General features: G+C 32.6%; 1 protein-coding gene across 4 annotated transcripts in view; it reads left to right on the forward strand.

Annotated features, from left to right (window-relative positions):
* LOC125053193 (ras-related protein Rab-37) overlaps nucleotides 1-15,112 on the forward strand; it is a 49,408-nt gene that overhangs the window by 10,538 nt on the left and 23,758 nt on the right. The window contains exon 1 of one of the 4 annotated variants that reach the window (XM_047654436.1): nucleotides 1,277-1,399. The exons of 2 other annotated variants lie outside the window; for them this stretch is intronic. The gene's annotated coding sequence lies outside the window, so the exon portion shown is untranslated. Of the gene's footprint in view, nucleotides 1-1,276; nucleotides 1,400-15,112 lie in introns of those variants that run through there. One more of the 4 variants, XM_047654434.1, reaches the window with a different exon arrangement.

Raw genomic sequence — 15,112 nt, forward strand, 5'->3', positions numbered from 1 at the left:
TGATCCCTTGCTCGAGGCAACTCAACTTTTATATATAAAACTAGTTGCCTACGAAGAAAATAACTGCTACAAAATTTTACTAACACTGCCTTACAAACAACTTTCAAATTCTTCACAGAAGTGAATATTTTTTTGCGAATCTATTTATTAGCGTTAGTTAAACATATATTTTTTTATATCAAAATTCAAAAGATATCTATATATGTACCCGTTATATTGACACTTATTACCTCCTTCGTCGAGTAAATTCAAACTAAACATTACTGACTACCTATAAGGCTATAACTGCTTCCTAATTATTACCTGTGTACCTAGAAGCACGCTGGAGTTTCACCCCTTCGTTGTCGACATCCCCAAGTGCCGCACTGCACGATTTGGTACGTCGCTCCTTTTAAAAACAGCAAAGGAGTGGAACTCCTTGCCTCTTCCCCAGACAGTATAATATGGGTTCATTAAAGCGGCAACTAAACAGACATCTCCTGGACAGGCGTACCTTCCAATAGGCCACATCTCACTTACCATTAGGTTTGATTGTGGCCAAACGTCAGTACAGTTCTGTATAAAAAACAGAGTCTCAAATCAAACACAAAACCCTTATAATTGTTAGGACGGCTTTAATTCGAAGCAAATGAAAAAAATATCGAATTTGTCCTGTAGTTTTTCAATTTATACACTAAAGCAAGCTTATAAATTTGTGAGTGATATTGTTATTAACATCTTGTCAGCTACTTAAGTAAATCGTTCCATAAATTATCATAATACTGTTTCGGATTAATTATCTATTCAAATATGATTTTGATTATGATTATATTTGTTTCGAGTTTATAAACTTATCTATATATATGTACTATGACGATTATCCTGTTTATATACTGAATTAGGATTTTGTAGTAAGAAGATGTACCTACTGTAGATACTTAATTCATAATAAATATGCATTTTTATTAACTGTATTCGAAGAGCTTAACAATATGTAAAAGTTGATGTTTGCACTTATTTATCTACTTTTATAATAAGCTTTAAAGTTTCGTAGTATCTGAATCTCCAACTTACGGCATTTTATTTCGCGGCTTCTGATTTCTGTATTTCTGAAATGTTATACACACTGCTTTAGCGATATCTCCTCAATTTTATTAAATGTATTTCCCTCTAATTAATTGAACAGAAACCGCATCCAATTTGCCGTGTTTCATAGCTCAATGACGTTGCCCGAGCGACGCGGGGCGGGGTGCCCTAGTCGGGAGTCGGGACTCAGGAGCTGTCTAGGATTTACGAGCAGTTGCCAAAGAGCTACGGGACGCGCTGACATCCCTCGGGAGCTTTTTAAGTTACGCGCCATCCAGTTCAAACATCGCGTTCGAAATTCAAAATATTTGTGAATGTTAAGAAGTTCAAAAAGGTTTTATTACACCAATTTATTACGACTGGCTGACTAGGAGTTTTTAATAGGTTTTATTTAAAAAAATAGGAATCGAAAGAGGTTTAATGTTGTCTTGCGTAAATTAATATAAAAATATGTTAAAATTACTATTTAATATGCGAAAATACATTTTATTTATTAATTAAATATGTAGATATTTGAACCAAATTCTTTAATCAATCACATCGTTGTCATCTTAATTTAGAAACTCATTTGTTCCTTGTTCTCTGTTTTTGGCACTTTCCAAATTTTAATTGCATCATTTTCCAATCGTACGGTTTGAATTATCTTCCCTGAGTTTGATTAGAGAAAAAGCTGTAAAAAAGAAAATATCATTTTTACTTAGTGAGCATTTTTTCTGGAATCATTTGAGTCATCAAAACGGTCCAGGTAAGAAGTTACTAAGTAGTCAATTAACTAACTGTATTATTGGATCGTTTTCTTCTATCAAATGATATTAAAAAGTCATCATAGTAGCTTTGTGCTGAGGAAGACGATTACGCGCATGGAGGCTTTCTCAATCTTGCTTTAAGAAAAATATAAGATTGGATTTGCAAAACTGACTCACACCTAGAAATTTCTAACTTTTGAGTACATTTTTTTTAAATTTATTTTATTAAAAAAGTATAGTCTAAACTCTAAATCATTTGAATGTGTCGAATAATTTTTTTTTTTAATTTGTTTTTTTTGACAATTTAGACCAATTGACCTAGTCCCGTGCTAAGCTGGTGAAGCTTGTGTTATGGGTACTAGGCAACGGATATACATACATATTATAGATAGATATACATATAAATACATATTTAAACACCCAAGACCTAAGAACAGCACCAAATGCTCATCACATCGATGTTCGCCTCAGCCGGGGATCGAACCCGGGACCCATGGATTCGCAGTCAGGGGTACTAACCACTAGACCAATGAGTCGTCTAAATTCGTCATGTATAAACAATTCTTTAAACGCATGTTACATTAAAATCATTGGAATGTATTAATGTAACCTACATTTTATATTGCTTAACGTGATTTTTTAAAATAATAAAACTTTATTCATGAGAAATATGGGTAATAGGTAGGTTGTGACAAAATTCATCTATCGCTAATCACACCACCACCCACACTAGGAAGTCCCTATGTTGTGGGTAGCTATTAGTCAGTGGTACATGGTATGTTTAAAATAGTTTTAGAGAAAAAGTAGGTTACAACTAATCAAACACCAGTCTTATAATACATTAAGTATGTGTGAATGGGTATGTATTCGCATGTATTTGAGAGTCTAGTTAAATTAATAGTTTTTGTAATAAGACAGAATAAGATTTTAAAAAGTTAAAATTATTCTCTTAATTACATAATACAAAATTTTTATTTGGTAATACATATGTAAGGAATTTGCGTTTTGTATGGGAGAAGGAAAGTAGATTATTTTTAAATTGAATATATTTAATTAATCAAAGTATATATGTATTAATGCTATGTATGCACTTTTGCCATCTTTAAGGTAGTTCATTGATCCCTTTCCTATAAAAAACAACGGGAATCAATAAAATCTTTGAAGGCGATTTCGACTGCGCTATCAGAGTTGAATTTTTTACCTTGCAAGAAGTTTTCCAAATTTCGATAAAAGTGGTAATCTGTCGGAGAAAAGTCCGGGAACTACAGTAGCAGTCTGTTGTGCAGTGTGTGGTCTAGAGTTGTCGCGAAGCAGCAGTGGCCTAGAGCGATCAACCATCCTTTGTTGTTTAGCAGCAAGCTTATAATTAAAACTTAAAACGGGAAAACGGAATGAATCATGGTTTTTAAAAAACAAATGCAAAAGCTGTATAAATTGAATTTGGAATTGAATTTGAATTGACCTCAAGGTCAAAATGGCCAGTACGACATAACGCCAATTTCATATGTAAGGACCAAATTTTTCCAGAATATAAAAACAATTTCTCACTGTCCAACAATCAAAGTAAAAAAATATTAAACCGCGTCGGTGCAATTTATAAACATGGAATAAAACTGTTCTTAATTTTCTAAGTGATATTCTCATGTTAGCGCTTTCATTAATAATTCATAGGATGTGATTTAATAACTTTAGCCTCCTTTTCTATACCCTACCCTACCTATAAGCCTACCTTTCAGTACATACCAACATGGAACATGTTGCTATGCTACCCCAGAGGGTTTTCCGGAATGAAAACTTTTTAGGTTTTTCTGTGATTTTTTTTCTATATAAACCTCAGAGTTCAAGTCATAAGATTCTAATTAACAAATAAAAAATAGGGGTTGATCGAAGAGATGTGGAAATTAAGGGTTGTATGTATTTTTGTACCTTGTATCATAAAAAAATTTAGGGGTGTACCGCCCTTAACATTTCGGGGTTTTAAAGATAGATAGTAGCCGATTCTCAGACTTACTGAAAATGCATAAAAAAATTAATAAGAATCGGTCGAGCCGTTTCGGAGGAGTATGGGAAAGAACATTGTGACACGAGAATTTTCTATATTAGATCAAACAGTACTGTTACAACCTTTTGGGTCTGGGCCTCAGATTTCTCTATCTGTTCCATGATTTGCAATAGGCAAGAGGTGATCAACCTCTGTGCCCGACACACCGATGACTCTTTGGGTCTAAGGTACGGCGGCTTCCTCTAGATGTTTCCTTCATACGAGCGAGTGTTATCGCACATAGACAGAAAGTCCATTAGTGCACAGCCGGGGATCGAACCTACGACCTCAGAGTGAGAGTCGCACGTTGAACTCTGTTGCTCTTTTGTTTGATACTTAAATTAATTGAAGAGTAAAAAGCAAAAATATACCTGAACTACTTCCATACATACCAAATTACCATTTGAATATTAAACATATATAATACAAACTGTATAAATAAATACGCAGATTTGAGCATCCCTTCGGGCTATTCGCTTATGAAGTGCTTTTGTGAGATAATATTTTTCTTTCAGAATATAAAAGTCAAAACAACGTTTCATGTTAAACATTTTTGTTGAAATAAATTTTAGGGTATTTACTTTAATTGCCGATTCATGCGATAAGTTTTACGTTTTTTGGATGTTTTCTTTTAACCAACTTTAGAGCGAAGGAGGGGGACTATTTTGTCCGTGAGTTTTTATGAGTCTTTACACTGTTGTCTATGATCTTTTATTTATATCTTTAATTGGAAATTAAACATTGAAAAGCTTTTAATTATTGCATGTGATTATTTACAAAGTTATTACACAATTAAATTTTTTGAGTTTACATTTATTAAACACACACGATTTACTTTTTGTAACCTAATAGTTTTTCCAGCGTATTCTACATAGATACACGTACTAATTACGATTCGTTTCTCCAATACTGGAACCCGCGGATTATAAACAATTTTCGCGTGCATGTCACTAGACTTCGATAGCCTTCAGTAATTAAATATTATTCTTTGTGAATTTTAAAATAAACGAATTTAAGTAACGAGATTTCCAACGATGAATATTAAAATTGCATTTTGCGACGTAAACGTAAAATTATATTTTCATGATGCAATTTAATGTTTTTGTTGCTTAAGTTTAATTGGACACATTTTTATTGTACCTACTTAGTAGTTGGTAGTGTTCCCATGTTAAATTTCATTTTATAAATAATAATAATGTTTATAAATAATAATAAAAGCCTTTTATTTCAAATACACACACTAAGACACACTTACAATTCTAACTCATTCTTTTTAGGTATTCGGTGTGCCTTTTTTTGGCAAAGGCCTCTTACAAATCCCGCCATTCCTATCTGCACTCTGCCACTCTTTGCCATGTACCACCTGCTGTATCCTTAATTTGGTCAATCCACCATCTAAATTATCTTTTTCGTTTATTGTACCTTGGGCACCAGTTTAAGTTCTTGCTCCACTTTTCTGTTCCTCTTGCCAAGTGTCCCGCCCATTTCCAGATAAGTTTATTTATTTTTATGGTAACATATATGCACTTTTGTGTTTATATTTATCAACAAAACTAAAAATAAAGCAATCGTAATTCTTGTCTTCTTTATTAAAATCTTATCTGGGGAACAATCTATCTTGAAATCACTTTCTTACCAATCAGGCACTTTATTAGTATGTTTCTCCAAAAAAATCCTATGATTTCTTAAGCTGGTATCTTAGAATGCACTTCAAATTTACTATGCTATGCACTTCAGAGTTTGAACTAATATTCCTGGTTGGTTAAAACTTATGCGAGAGGAGGAACAACAAAGTTATGCTAAGGTGCTAATATATTCCTAAACTGTTAATTAAGTCATAATTAATTATTATTCACTGGATATATCCTATACAGATAACAGAAGGCTATTTTTTTAAATTGTATTCAAAGAGAGATTGCTATACACCATAAATTTAATTTTAACTGATGTCCAAATATGTTAATTATTTTTTGTTTATTATTATGAATTTAATATATCAAGAGAACATAAGATTCTCAAATTATTGTCAAAGTGGCAGCGGGTTATACCTAACTGCACAGCGATTTAGTAAGTATAATAAGTATTAGTCTAGTCGACAAGTTGAAAATGGAACAAAATAGAGATACTACTCTTAAAATTATGTGCGATAGCTCATTGGATCCGGAATGACGTCTAGAAAAATGTGCTAAAAGCGTGTATTAGCACATAAAAAATTGCAAAAGTTATAGACAATTAAAGATGAAAAAAAAATGGCATTTAGTTTTTTGCCAATATTTAATAAATTATTAATATTTAAGAAATTTTAAATAAAGATTCTGAAAGAGGAGGAAATTTCCAATAAAAAACTCCTGACTCCCGGAACTCTATCTCCATTATTTATAATGTTAATTTAACGCTGAAAATAGGTCTGCGGGTGACATTTTTAGGATTCGCGCGTGGCGTCAAAAGCGACTACGGCACATTAATTAATTTATTTAAGGTATTGAATATTTTTTTTTAAATTTGAAAAAATTATGGTGTGTTTTGAACACTATAATTAATTTATTCCCGTTGAAAATTTTACTTAAAGTTAATTAAGTAAGTTAAGAGAGACAATGTGGGAAGGTATATATAGAGTGATAAGAGGGACAGAGACCAGAGTCCAGGATTTACCACTTCGCAGGGACGGTAGATACATTAGCCATATATAACAAAGTATAGAAAAAAAAAATTTTAATTTTAAATAAAAGTAATATTCATGATAATCAAAAAAATTTCAAAAAATTTTTTTGGTTGTTTTTGTTAATTTTAGAAGTTTTAGAAAAAAAATAAAAGAAAGTTGAATATTTGTTTATAACAACTTGGTAAGTTAATAAATAATAGAATTGTTGATTAAAAAAAATTTTTTTTCTGTTACTTTATAGAGGACTATCAATTATGATTTTTAGAAGAAAAAAAATTTCTTAACTAATTATTTAAACAATAGAAAATTAAAAAAAACGATTATAAACAACTGAAAATTGTTATTAAGGAAAAATTTTTTTTAAAAATCATAAAATTTTTAATGTAATAAAGTTGTGTTAAATTTTTTTTTAAAAAACATTGATTTAATCAATCTGTTTAAAAAAAATTTATCAACAAATGGCGGGATTTTTTTTTTTTTGCAAATCAATAAATATATTGTATTAATAAAAAAACGATTATATGATGATTTAGAAAAAAAAATTTTTTTTTAACAACATTACATGGATTTTTAAGTTTTTGTTTAAGTAAAAAAATTGTTATAAACAAAGTATAAATATTTTTTTAACTTTTATGGCACGATCTTGTTAAGTATGTATGTAAGAAAGGCTCTACGAAGCGAAATATTTTTACGACCATTATTAAAACATTTTTTTTCACTTACAATTAAGACGGTCGTTCGAGAAAATTTCGTTAGTTAACAATTATTTAACTTGTTGAAAAATTAACTTTAAGTAAAATTTTCAACGGGAATAAATTAATTATAGTGTTCAGAACACACCATAATTTTTACAAATTTAAAAAAAAATATTCAATACCTTAAATAAATTAATTAATGTGCCGTAGTCGATTTTGACGCCACGCGCGAATCCTAAAAATGTCACCCGCAGACCTATTTTCAGCGTTAAATTAACATTATAAATAATGGAGATAGAGTTCCGGGAGTCAGGAGTTTTTTATTGGAAATTTCCTCCTCTTTCAGAATCTTTATTTAAAATTTCTTAAATATTAATAGTTTATTAAATATTGGCAAAAAACTAAATGCCATTTTTTTTTCATCTTTAATTGTCTATAACTTTTGCAATTTTTTATGTGCTAATACACGCTTTTAGCACATTTTTCTAGACGTCATTCCGGATCCAATGAGCTATCGCACATAATTTTAAGAGTAGTATCTCTATTTTGTTCCATTTTCAACTTGTCGACTAGACTATATTATCAGGCGATCGTATTGAAAAAATGCTCTTACTAAATTTGTTTGGTTTGGTAGATTTTTTAAACCTAATTATTTTATTATGGCATAGAGTTTACGCACATGAAGTACCCTGAGTTCCTTTCACAACAAATAAATAATTGTTTCTGGTATCCCTCTAAAACTAACAATCTTAGAAATATGTCTGCCCCATGTCCTACAAAAAATTAATGCCCAGTAATACTGTGGTATTACTGTGGAATATCCCCATACGAGTTGTCAGTTCATTTGTGGCTTGTTTTAATAAAACACTAGCTGTTCCCTGCCACGCTTCGCTGTAGCACATTGTGATTGAAAGGTTGAGAAATGAGAAAAAACAAAGAAAACATTTCATATATGTTTAATTATGCAATACTTGTGGAAAAAAATAAAGACACAAAAAAATAGACAAAAACAATCCTTGATGCAGATATATCATGCTAAAATTTCTGTTTTTTTTTGAGTTTTTGAACCGTACACAAACCAACAACATTTTTATATATAGATTGAATAATTATAAAGTATATTTTTCATTATCATCCCTAAAGGTCTAACACTCAGGAAATGGACGTTATCGAAACGTTATAAAAAACAAAAAATTTAACTTTGGAATAATTTCCTCTCTCCGTGAGCAATTATTACGTTTTAATAAAGTCGGCAGCCAATCATTCTCCAATAGCGGTCACTGGAGCGGAAACTGGCGGACCTTGACACACACTGCGTGTTCACTAACTATATGTCCTATATTGATGTTTCACAGCTTTTGTTTCACAAATATACTCGTGGCTTCGTACTCACAAATGGAGAAAATAAAGGAATATATTCTCATCATCAAGAACTTAATAGTTTTGTGGAATAACCTATCATTAAAATGTCTTTTCTTTTTCTGGTATCCCGGTAAAATCGTGTTAATAAAATAATAAATAAATAGATGAGGGACTAAATAAAATACGTTTTAATCGCGTTTACAATATTAGACAAAACAAAATTAAATTACTTTTGACATTATAAAACTGTCCAGATGTTTCGCGTCCTGCAGTCTAATAGCCATTTTCAACTCGTAAAGATATAATAAACGCGTTAAAATTAAAAGAATTATTTTTCAAATTTGTTAACAAACTTACATCAAACAGCTCAGGAAAACTTAGACCAATTTTGAAACCACAGTTTTATAGATTAAAATAAATAATCAAGCAGCATTGAAGCGTCTAATACTTTCCCACAACGAAGGTTTATTGAATCGATCAGATTAATTGAAAATCGCCCTTCAACGGAGAGTTCAAAGGGCTGCAAGTTGTATCCAATGTTGTCAAGAGCAGTGAAGCAATCTACTGAACAATGGGCGTATTGTTCGCAAATTGCTTAGTATTTAGTTTTTATTGCTTAGTAGCATTGGTGTCCAAGTTATTAGTCATATATTATATATTGTCTTGTATTAGTGTAGTATAAAGCGTGTTCGTATGTAGTCAATTTTAGTACAGATTAAATTTTTTAAATGAACGTCAGCTGCGTATTTAAAATCTATTTTGAATTTGTATAGTTACTGTGTATTTATATTTTATAATATATATTAAGGAAATACACAGGAAAAATAAAATAAATAGGAAAATGTAACAAGTTTGGTTCCTGTGGCAGTGTACCTTTACCGCTGGCAGCATATCCTCGCTGTATTGCGATACTTATTCGTTGAGCGAGGAAAGCACAGGTCGTTTCCTTTCTTTCTTTTTTTTACCAGGCGCGAACTAAAATCTTTAATGAGCTGTGCACTTGAACCTCACGGCCCAAGAGCCTCTACTCTTTCTCTTTTTAAATGAGTTTTCCTTGCTCCAACATGCTCTCAGTTATAACCTGTTGTATTTCTGCGCCCAAATTAACCGACTCAATTCTTTAAATAGATTTTAATAATGCTTTTAACTAAAAATAGACTTTCATTTTAAATTACACCATATACTAAAGTGGAGGCAATATGTTCGTTTATGTAGGCTTTAAGTGATCCGGTTATAGGTTGTATTAAATTTAAGCCTGGACTAATAGGTATATAGAGATTAATGCGTTACGAATCTTAGGTAGGTACCTATATAGGCATGTCATATGTCATGCAATGTTTTAGCCTTGATTTATTATGATATTTCTTAATAGTTTTCATAATAAGTTGTTGATGGTGTTTTAAGACCCCCGTATTAACACATAAAGTTGTCGAAGCGAGAGAGACAGGAATAAGAGGGCGCCCATTATTTCGATACATTAATTAACAGAGTGTTGGCCTAGTGGGACTCTCAGCGTCCGACTCTCATCCCTGAGGTCGTAGGTTCGATCTCCGACTGTGCACGAATGGACTTTATTTCTGTCTGCGCAAAAACTTTCGTTCGAACGGTGATGGAAAACATCGTGAGAAAACCGGCTTGCCTTAGACCCAAAAATTCGATTGCATTATGAAACAGATACAGGAATTTGAAGCCCAGACCTAAAAAGGTTGTAGTGCCACTGATTTATTTACTACACTCGCGTAACTTCAACTTTTTGTATGCAATTTTGATGTAGTTCTGTCCATATCCGTAGCGCTCATATCGAAATGTTACAAAAACAAGATATTAAAGTTTTTGAGAGTTACTGAGTACGGCACCGGCGGAAAAGCCGTGAACTTTATACGTTTGAATAAATATAACGACCAATTATTTTATAAAAATGTAGAGAATTGTTTACGGATCTTTGACATCATTAATTATTTACACAGATTTGAACTCCACAACTGAGTGGATGCGGAAGGGAAATATCCCTTATAACGTAATGTAACTACCTACTATAACAATCTTATTGATTTTTAATATAAAGTTCCTCATGTGTGAAATGAAATAAATACACAGTCTAAAGTTATAATAAATACATGCAAATGCTTTTTGAAAATAAATTTTATAAGTAGCTTAGAAATAATCAAATATAATTATTAGTTTTCGGAGTGGTTTTATTAAATATTTAAAAAAGATAAATGCAAAATACAAACCTAACCCACAATTTTAAGCATTTATATTATATGTTGCCCATTTGCGAAGCCACTGGATAGCAAAGCCAAAAATCTTACGGCTGAGAGATTAAACTCATTAAAATTGTCAAAACTAATTTAGTTATAAACTAGACGTACTCAGAGTCCTCTATTAAATCTGTAATGGTAGATTAAGGCGTCGACTAACCGCAATCAAATTGCCTGAATAGATAACATTTGATTTTAGCTATGGACATATTTAAACTACACACAAACTGAAGGACTTATTTGCGAATCTATTGTAAGTTTTAGGATATATTCTATTTACCAAAATGATATAATAGTTTATGGTCAAACCTAGAACATAACTATGAATGTGCGGAATTCTATATAAAACGTTTAATATACATGTAACGGATAACAACAAGCATTGTGATAGATTCACCCCATTGTCCGCGTAACATAGACACGTGGCAGGGGACAAAAGAGCCCCACCGAGTACGCTTACCATCAAATTTAATAAAATAGAACTTAAACTTCAAAGTACTTGTTGGAGAGAAACTATATCGTCTCCGTCAGTAAGACTGTAGAACTGCTTTTAGCAGTAAGATGTGCTTAAATTATTTTCCTGTTTTGTCATATTGTCTGCGTAATGAAGTCTATGTAAATGAAGTATTATTATTTTGTCTGTGCTTTTTCTCTTCCTTTTCATCTTTAACCAATTTCTCAAATACAAAATTTTTACTAGTAGTTCAAAAATGTATACATTCACTAAGAATCGTCCTTTGCTAAAACAGAAAGTATTCTTCTTTTGCAACAGTAGTTTAATTATATGTATTGTTTAGAATTTATTAAGTCAAGTACCTCCAGATATTTAGGTAAAATTATTATGACCGGTGGAAGGTTCAGCGTGAGGAAGCCGGCGTGTGTTAAACAAACCTTGACTAAAACCACTAACTACACAGTTATAGATTTTGACACTTGCCTTAGAAAAATTCCGTAAAAATCACAAATAAGAGAGTCCCTACTCACCCTCACAACTAAAAATACCGGTATCGCACCTGAATTCAGTGAGCCGACTCATGTGAACTAAATCTCATCAGTGTGAACATTGAGCACTGCTTTAATCAAAGCACCGTGTAATAGGAGCACCCTGTGTGCCAGACGTTCTACTAATTTATAGGTACGTTTTGAGACTTCGATATATCCCTTCATGTATACGTTTTTGTCTATTATATGTATTAAATTCAAATTCAAATTCAAATTCAAAAATCATTTATTCACGTAGGTAACACAATGTACACTTGTGATTCGTCATTAAAGATATAAATATTAATGCTTCTAATTTTACATTTACTGCCAGTTCTCAAATCAAGGGCGTAGAACGGAAGAGAAGAACTGGCAATAAACTCTCCGCCACTCTTTTTAATCGCCATGTTTTTTTTTTTTTTTTTTTTACACAACGGTTGTAAGGAGCTGCAACCATTACACCATGTTCCACATGACATTTTAAGTAATTAATAATAAGAACATAAATAAAAACAAAGACTTGTCCCCTATCAGCAGGAGGCATGGTGAAATAGGAGCACGCACTTACATTCTCGTGGGAACAACACGCAAACACATAGTCGAAATAATTAACATCACCGCATACACGAATTCAAGTACGACCAGTCACCACAAGCAGCACCCGTTCACGAGTATGACGCATGGCCAGCCATCGGCCCCCTCGCCATATTGCAGCATCTATCCATAAAAATTTATTAATACAAACTACTACTAAACGTATGTTGCCCTGGTAGCAATCTCGAAGATGATGGATATAAAATGATTTGAGAGATAGCTAGATTAGATAGATAAGAGATAATTAAAATCAGTGGCACTACAAACCATTTTAGGTCTGGGCCTCAGATTTCTCAATCTGTTTCATGATCATTTGTCAATGTAGGCTAGTAGGTGATTATTTATAGTATCAATTTGACGATTATTTAAATGATTAGTCCTTGATTTGCTTCAGTTTGTGTGACTAAAAACTTGGCGATTAAATGGAGTGGCGGAGAGTTTCTTGCCAGTTCTTCCCGCCCGCTTTACGCCCTTGACTTGCGAACTGATAGTAAATGTCAATCTAAAATCAATTTAACATCGTTTCTGTTGACGTTCATAAGCGTACTTAGTTACCTATATGAATAAAGTTATTTTCACTTTGAGTTTGATTAGCCTCCTGTGTCTGACACGCCGTCTACTTTGTGGGTCTAAGGCACGCCGGTTTCCTCACGATGTTTTCCTTTACCGTTCGTGGGAATGTAAAATGCGCACATAGAAATAAAGTCCATTGGTGCACAGCCTATCGAACTTACGACCTCAGGGATGAGAGTCGCACGCTGTAGCCACAAGGCCAACGCTGCTCTAAAATATAATCATCGCTTTAAATGTAACATCAATAGATTACTTTAAATATTCAAATCTGGCACCTTTACACATTTTTTCTTAATTAATAAAAAGGTTGTAACAGCGTTTTTAAATTAATTTGATGATATATTAATTGGTTTCCAAGTATAAAAAAGTAAGGAGCCAAGACAAAGACATCTAACGAGAGTTCACAAACAACTTTGTGATTGTTCTTCAGGATTGTGGAAAGAGGAAATGCAATTTAGAAAATTAGTTCCATTTCGTATTGCTTTTTAGATTTCTGCGAAGTCGTTTGCAACTGGGCTACAACTATCAAGGCAACTTACTCTTTAATTAAAATTGAGTATACCTGTTAAGATTGGTGCTATAGAGAATTTCGGAGATGATGACTGCCGACATTCAGTAATTGGAGAGGCACCTCAAGAGAGAGAGACTCAGTTGGCCGTATTCAACGAACAACGATTCAAATCGTCAACGACCAGTCACTTTCCGTGCGGCTTGATCCATCAAATCCATCGAACATCTATATGATATGTTTCTCTGCATCTTCTACCGCATTTACCATGGAGAGTGGTCAGAGGAGTTGTTCGGACTAATACCTGCAGCTGAGTTTCATCATCGGACGTCAAGGCAGAATAGAAAATACCATCCGTATCACCTCGACGTCCGTCGTTCCACAACTGAGCGTTTGCGGCGCACCACCACTATGTGGAACCAGCTGCCCACTGAAGTATTTCCGAAACAATTCGACTTAGATTCCTTCAAGAAAAGAGCGTACCAATATTTAAAAGGCCGGCAACGCACTTGTGAGCCTTCTTTCAATGTGAGTGTCCATGGGCATCATCATCATGGCATGAGTATCACTTGGTGAGCCTCCTGTCCGTTTGCCCGTATTACATAAAAATAAACATACACATGGCGGCCCACAGGTTTTTTTTTGACTCTCAGTGAAACAACTGTCTCCTATTGCAAGACTGAGAAGGCTATTCATTATTTATTTAACCCATACAACATTGAATTATTGTTACGTAACTTTATAACGTAAGATTTTTCGTAAGATAATGTATATATTTATAATAAGTTAAATATTGTCTTTCTCCAACAGCATTCGATGTGTTGACTTATGTGAATAATTATTTAATTATTTTTATAATTTAAGTTATTTTTTACTAAATTCCAATACAATAGACCTAATACTAAACCTATTTTCACCTTATTAAAAAAAATACTAACCTATTCTGTAGAAGCTAAATATTCCGATTAAATCTTGTTTGTATTGACAACCCTTGATGTTTGCTTAGTTCACTTACCACGAACTTCCCTTACTTACTACGTACTTTAACCAAACATTATTAACTCACACATGTACCTACCCTTCCTGTCCCTTTAGAGAAAAACGGAGATATGTTTTGTTCTTGCTAGAAAGTACAGTTCTAGACACGAAAACAAACAAATATTATTATAATGACCAGGAATATTAACAAATGTATACAACGATTATATCTTGAAGGAAAGTGGAATAATTGCGAAATATACAGCGCTGTATGTCATTTAACTCAGGTGCAATTTTTTTTGTACTTCACTAAGACTTTTGTTTCTAAATTCAAAGTGCCTATAAAGGCTCAGGCGGTAATGTCCTATAAACCAGAGATGTCAGGCTCGCTCCCGTGACGTAAAAGGAAACAAAGAAAAACAACTCAATACAGAATAATAACGAGTAACGCAGTACATCTGTTTTTTGCCCCACTGCACCGGGTTGTTACAGAGCAATAAAAATAATACGGGAGTGTTCCAATTGAAATGTACTATAAAGAGACATTTATTACATATTCTCTAAGCTTACTTATTCTCCAAAGGTATTATTTTATTTCTCTAATCTCAATCCGTAAATGTGTTATTGACAAAATGGAAAATTGCTA

Source organism: Pieris napi, chromosome 10 (assembly GCF_905475465.1).
Source record: "Pieris napi chromosome 10, ilPieNapi1.2, whole genome shotgun sequence".
In the NCBI taxonomy this organism is placed as follows: Eukaryota; Metazoa; Arthropoda; class Insecta; order Lepidoptera; family Pieridae; genus Pieris; species Pieris napi.